General features: G+C 39.7%; 1 long non-coding RNA gene across 1 annotated transcript; it reads left to right on the top strand.

Moving 5' to 3' along the window:
• Positions 1 to 686: 686 nt before the first annotated feature.
• On the top strand, positions 687 to 4,397 carry LOC103601369. Its single transcript, XR_551449.1, has 2 exons — positions 687 to 850; positions 3,983 to 4,397. It is a non-coding gene; the product is annotated as an uncharacterized LOC103601369 (long non-coding RNA).
• The last annotated feature ends 2,279 nt before the right edge of the window (positions 4,398 to 6,676 follow it).

Raw genomic sequence — 6,676 nt, 5'->3', positions numbered from 1 at the left:
TTGTCTCTGCTGGTGACTCTTCTTGTGTGAATGCACTCCAGTGGTTGGCGGACCATCTGCGGGTGGCTGTGTCGTCTAGCTGCTTTTGCAGCAGCCGTGGTTACTGTGGTGGCTGTGGTGGGCCACACACGTGGAGGTGCTGTATTTGGCATGCTCCTTGGCACTGGCGGTATGCCTAGTTGTGGGGTGTGTTTGGTCCCCTTCTCCATGCCTCTGGTCCCTGGGCAGGCCCCAAGGCGCTGGTGTTATGTGCCTGGTTGTGGGAGAGGGGTCCAGTCCCCTTCTCCATGTCCCAGGTCCCTGGGTGGGCTCTGAGGTGCTGGTGTGGTGTGCCTGGTTGTGAGAGGGTGGTCCAGTCCCCTTCTCCATGCGCTGGGACAGTGGACGGGCTCCGAGGCGCTGGCTTCGTGTGCCTGGTTGTGGGAGAGAGGTCCAGTCCCCTTCTCCATGGCCCAGGACAGTGGGTGGGCCTTGAGGTGCTGGCTTGGTGNCTCCCAAGCGCCGCACTCTACCGAGTGTGCCACCGGGCCAGCCCATGGACACCTTATTTTTAATGGGCATGAGAAGCTTTAGAGAAATCCTTTAGCTTCTACCTGTTCTGTTTTGGTTTTGATTCAGTACTTGACTTTTTATGAGTGTTTAGCTTAAATTGTTAAAATGATTTCTTAATGTCTATTTGTAGGATGCTGAAGAAGACCATGAAAGAGCACATCAAATGGTTTTACTGAGAAAGCTTTGTCTGCCAATGTTGTGTTTTCTGCTTCATACAATATTGCATAGTACCGGGCAATATCAGGAATGCCTACAGTTAGCAGATATGGTATCCTCTGAGCGCCACAAGCTGTATCTGGTAAGTTATAGAGCATCAACAGTTTTAAATTTTAGTGATTTGATTCAGTCTGTAGTAATATTTAATTTTGTAAAAATGTGTTTACATTTTTTAGTTCTTGGATTTTCTTTTTTTTTTTTGTCTTTTTTCGTGTCCGGCAACGGATCGCAACCCTCAGTGTCGNGAGGTTATGCATTGGCTGTGGCCCTGTAATCTTGATCTAAATGTTAAAGTGTCCTTGTGCAGAGCACTTTCCCTCACAAAACGAGTTGCACTCTCTTATTCTTCTAAGATCTAATTTTGCAGGTTTAATAATTTTACAGAATATATTTTTATCCCAACACCTCATTCTTAATGATTTATTTAAAACTGGACACCACCAAGTAAAGGGAATTCTATGGTTTCATTCCCATATACTTAATTTATCCCAATCATATAATTTCCCATTAATACCAACCATTCTCTTGCCATTAATATAATCTACAGTAAATGATCTTTACCAACTTACATCATACTTTGGACGTCCCTTGGGAAGGTACCAAATTTTTCCCTTCATCATTTTATATCCCATTTAACCATTTACCCAGATGGTGGGAAGAGGATGGGGACTTCTTTTATTTATTAATTTCTCTGGTAAAGGCAATTGCTCATGATTAATCGTGACCGATGTTTTTGAAACATCCGTTGGCATAATTAATTGACTCAAAAGGGACAATTTGGAATTGTTCAATCTTCCCAGATCTTTGGTGGGACTATCTAATTTTATGACAACAACTGTTTGTGTGTCATTTTCTGCATTTTTTGGAAACTCAGAAAACTGCCACAGTGACCAAAATATCAAAAGAGAGAGTAAAAGCAGTACCACTATGCCGAGGCAGAGATCCTTACAATTGCAGCAAGTGCTGGTAGTTGTGATCTTGCCAATAGCCCTCCCTCCGGCGGCCTTGCCAACTCGGAGAGGGTAGCTCAAGCTATTCCTTTCAGGACTCTGCCTTGGCATGGACCGCGCCTGTTCATAATTCTGGAGTATGTTGTTTACATCTAATGAATTTATTTTTAATTGGAATGTGATATAAAATAATATATCAGACATTATCATACTTTGTAAAGTATTTTGTGTGTGATATGTGCTTAAATTGTTCAAGGCTGTACAGGTGTGTACTGGGTTGTAATGTGAAATGTATTTCTTATCATTGGCTGAATTTCAAAAATACCTGAAAACCACAAGTTATTCTTACTCACTCTCTTTGCCTTTGAAATGTGTTCACACAGTTGCCTCTTCCTTGTACTGTGGTAACCACACACATCTGCCTATAAAAGGTCTTAGTTCCGACAGTTCTTGCATACTTGTGTGTGTGTGTGTGTGTGTGTGTGTATGTGTGTGTGTGACACTCTCATCACCTACAATCAGCTATTGGGTCAGGGAACTTCCTATCCCAGGGAGAAAAACGAGCAGGTAAAAAAAAAAAGGCAGAAAAAGGTAAGAGAGTAGCATGAGAGAGGAACTATAGATGAAAAATGATATATAAATATTGTAACATCTCACCATCAAAATATGTATTACTGTCTCCAATTTATGGACAGAAGACTGAGGCCCACAAAATGGAAATGACAGTCCATATCAAAGAGAATAGACTATCTGTCACTGATTCACCCAAACTTAACACCTACCAATCATCATATATTTAATAAAGCTTAGAAATCTCATCTATAGATCTTTAAGTTAGAGCCTGGGATCCAGGGGTCTGAGGAAGAGAGGATTTAGATGATAAAGTCTGAGTCAAAATGGCTGTGGGGGATCAAGGCTGAGTTCCCTAGATTTGTAGGACAGTAATTGTGGGGCAATTGTAGGATCAGAGAAAACACAGGGATTAAAGCACAGCAGAACATTGTCGGGTCCGCCGACAGCAGCCAACCCGTACAGCCCTAGCCTCGTTCCTTTCAGTGGGCGAGCAAAGGCCCGGGATTCCTCTTTCCCTCCGGTCCCCTTTTGAAGGAGACAGGGGAAGAGAGTCGTGAAGAGAGGTGAGCACACCACTGGCTCCAAACCAGCCCAGTTAAAGGACACTCACATGCAGTGGGGGTTCTGTCAAGCAGTTCCATTTATTAACACACAAGCATTGGCTTTTAAAGGTAAATGGTAGGGTCAGCCCGGTGGCTCACTCGGGAGAGTGCGGTGCTGATAACACCAAGGCCACGGGTTCGGATCCCATATAGGGATGGCCGGTTTGCTCACTGGCTGGGCGTGGTGCTGACAACACCAAGTCAAGGGTTAAGATCCCCTTACCGGCCATCTTTAAAAAAAATAAATAAATAAATAAATAAAATAAAATAAAGGTAAATGGCAAAGGCAGGTTTTTTACATCCTCCAATCAGCTTAAGGTTTAAGGGCATGCATCCTGTCTCAATACCTAGCTATTGCAATTACGCAGTGTTCACAAGTGTGGCCAATAAGGGCTAAGGCAAGGTTCCCACAGACACTCCCACCCTGCTTTCTCCCAGTGCCATCTTAGGCTGCCAAGTTAATCCACTTGTAATGTCACTTTAAGGTGGTGTTAGTTTTTTAAAGGCCCAACAGAACATGAAGTTTATTAGAGAAATAAAAAAACAGGGAGCAGTGTTGAGCAAAAGTCAGCCCTCTCACACTCCCTACTCTCTCATCCTGAAACATCATGCTTATGTTATTCAAATCTTCATTTTACACATGTCCACATCAACCTGGATAACTTGAACAGGATCGCAACCCTCGGTGTTGCCCCCATGCCTCGCTCAGCCAGTGAGCGGCAACCGGTCTGCATGTGGGATCCGAACCCTTGGCAGGAGCGCCTGCCGTGCTTCCCAAGCAGTGCACTGTAGCAGTGCGCCACCGGGCTGGCCCAAGTTCTTGGATTTTCTTAAAGTAATGGTCCAGTTTTAATGTTTGTGCTTTTTTTTCAAAATTTATATATATTTGTAAGCAGTTAGAAATATATAGACTGACTCTGATAAATAGCTTTGAAGTTCCTAAACCACTCTAATTCACTAGCCACTGGCTACCTAAGTCTTAACAAGTAATTTCTTCTTGTTTTAAGCTAATTGGATTGATTAGGTGACTAGAAGTGTGTATTCTTCTTTGTTCTCATTCTTAACTTTTCTTTTTTTTTAAAAAATCAGGTATTTTCTAAGGAAGAACTAAGGAAGTTGCTACAGAAGTTAAGAGAATCCTCTCTAATGCTTCTAGACCAGGGACTTGACCCATTAGGATATGAAATTCAGTCATAATATAATGTAATCTTTGTAATCTCACTAATTTTCATGATAAGTGGGTTTTTTTGTAGAATATACATTTTGTAATTACTGGATTTTTTCTTTTGCATTATTCTGAGGGGAAATGTAAAATTTAGACATTTGAATTTTGTTCTTTTCAGAATATTATGGTGACAGTTGAAAATTTAATGTATTATATCAGTATTTCCCTAAGTGTGTTTATTAATAAAATTATGTAAAAATTAAAATGACTTGTACTTAGCGATTCCAGGATTGTCTCTATATTATGTAATAAGGAAATTAAATTTCTCTCTTAATATTGTCATGTAATCATATGTACCCTGATATCTTAAAATTAAGAAGATGACTGTAGCAGGAATGTTTTCTAACATAATATTATGCTATTCTTTATTTTGAAGACATTGCTAGTTTATTAGCTCTCATTCAGCAAACCTGCTATTAAAATAAGTTGGAGCATGTAAAGACTTAGCACAGTACCTGGCACACAGTAAACACTGATCACACTGGGGAATACAAAATGAGTAAGCTCGAACCCAGCCCTTCTAGTAGGGGAAATACCATAAGAGCATTTAAAGGGTGCCATTAAAAGTAATCTTCGCAGGAAGAAACTATCTCTGGCTAAAGATCTCTGAGAAAGTAGTATTTGGGTTAGGGTTTGTGTAATGCACTGAATTTGCAAAGGCAAAGATAGGCACAAGCAGGGTGAGGCACTATAGATGAGGAAATCAGTATAAGCAAGGCATGTTTATGAACCAGCAAATAGGCCAAATTGGTTAGAGTATCAAGCAGGAGAAAACTAAAAGAGGCTGTGATTTAGTAGAAAACATGGTCTAGATGAGTAATTCCCCAAACTGGCTAATCATCTGAATCACCTGAGGAATTTGTTAAATACTTATTTATAGATGCCCCCTGGAGATGTCTGGCTCAGGAGGCCTGAAATGGGATCAGAGAATTTGTATTTTTAAATACAATAAGCCACAGGGGGTTCTAATTTAAATCAGAGAGAGGCATTAGCATTCCTCCTGCAGTGAAGGCAGACAGCAACGGTTGATCACAACACTGTCCTCTGGACATCAGTTGGGTAGAGGTATGGAGGCAATAGACTCCGCCTCAGATTTCATTTATGCTAGCTAACGTGATACAAAGATGAGATATTTTACTGATCAAAACCTGTAATTCTTATAACTTACTACATCCATTTAAAAAAATAAGGTTGAGGGCCAGCCCGTGGCTCACGTGGGAGAGACTGGTGCTGACAACACCAAGTCAAGGGTTAAGATCCCCTTACCAGTCATCTTTAACTAAATAAATAAATAAATATGGAAAAAAAAAAAAAAAACAAAAAATAAAAAATAAGGTTGAGCAGTATGAACTGACAAGAAAGTGTACAAAACATCTACAGGATTCATATGTTGAAAATTACAAAATATGGGCCAGCCCAGTGGCGCACTGGAGAGTTGCGCCGCTTGGGAGCGCAGCAGCGCTCCCGCCGAGGGTTCGGATCCCCTGTGGAGACCAGTTCCCGCTCGCGGGCGCAACACCGAGGGTTGCGATCCCATTGCCGGTCCCCGGTATGGGTGCGACACCAAGGGTTGCGATCCCATTACCAGTCAGTAAAAAAGACAAAAAGGAAAAAAAAAAAAAAGAAAATTACAAAATATTGATGAAAGAAACCAAAGAAGAGCAAAATAAATGGAGACACATAATAAGTTCATTAATTGGAAGACTCAACATAGTAAGGATATCAGTTCTCCCCAAATATACAAGTTTAGTACAATTATCCAAATTCCAGCAAGAAAATAGATTTTATTTTAGTTGGTAATTTTCTTAGGTATGAATAATGGTATTGTGGCTATGTCTTTATTCTTATTCTTAAGAAATGCACACTGAAATATTTAGGGATGAAAGGTCATGAAGTCTGCACTTTATTTCAAAATGGTTTAGCTTTAAAAAAAGAACATAATGCAAATATGGCAAACTGTTAACTAGTGAGTCTATATGAAGGGCACAGGAGAGTGTACACTAGTCTTTCAATTTTTCTGTACATTAACATTTTTCAAACTAAAAGATTTGGATAGACTTCAATAAGTTAATGAAAAAACAATATTCATATGGAAAATAAATGAACCTTGACCCTTAATTTATACAATACACCAAAGTTAATTCGAGATGGGCTATAGACCTAAAACATATAAACTAAAACTATAACACTTCTAAGAAAAATAAAGACTATGACCTGAGAGCAGTAAAGATTTCCCTACAAGAGACAGAAAGCAATAACCATAAAGGAAAAAACTGATTAGACTTCATCAAAATATAAAACTAATGTTCATCAAAAGACTTCATCAAAATATAAAACTAATGTTCATCAAAAGACACGTTTAAATTAGGCCACAGACTGGGAGAAAATATTTGCAAAAATACATCTGACAAAAAATAATTGTATTCAGAATACATAAGTAATCCCTGCAACTCAATAATAAAAAGGCAAAAAATAAGTGGGTAAAAAATACCAGAACAGACGATTCATAAAGGAAGATATACATACATAACCAAAAACCCCATAAAAAAGTGCTTAAG

This window comes from Galeopterus variegatus, unplaced genomic scaffold (genome assembly GCF_000696425.1).
Source record: "Galeopterus variegatus unplaced genomic scaffold, G_variegatus-3.0.2 Scaffold3704, whole genome shotgun sequence".
NCBI classification, from domain to species: Eukaryota; Metazoa; Chordata; class Mammalia; order Dermoptera; family Cynocephalidae; genus Galeopterus; species Galeopterus variegatus.
Note: the sequence above shows the minus strand (reverse complement) of the source record. Positions and strands in the feature narration are given on the sequence as shown.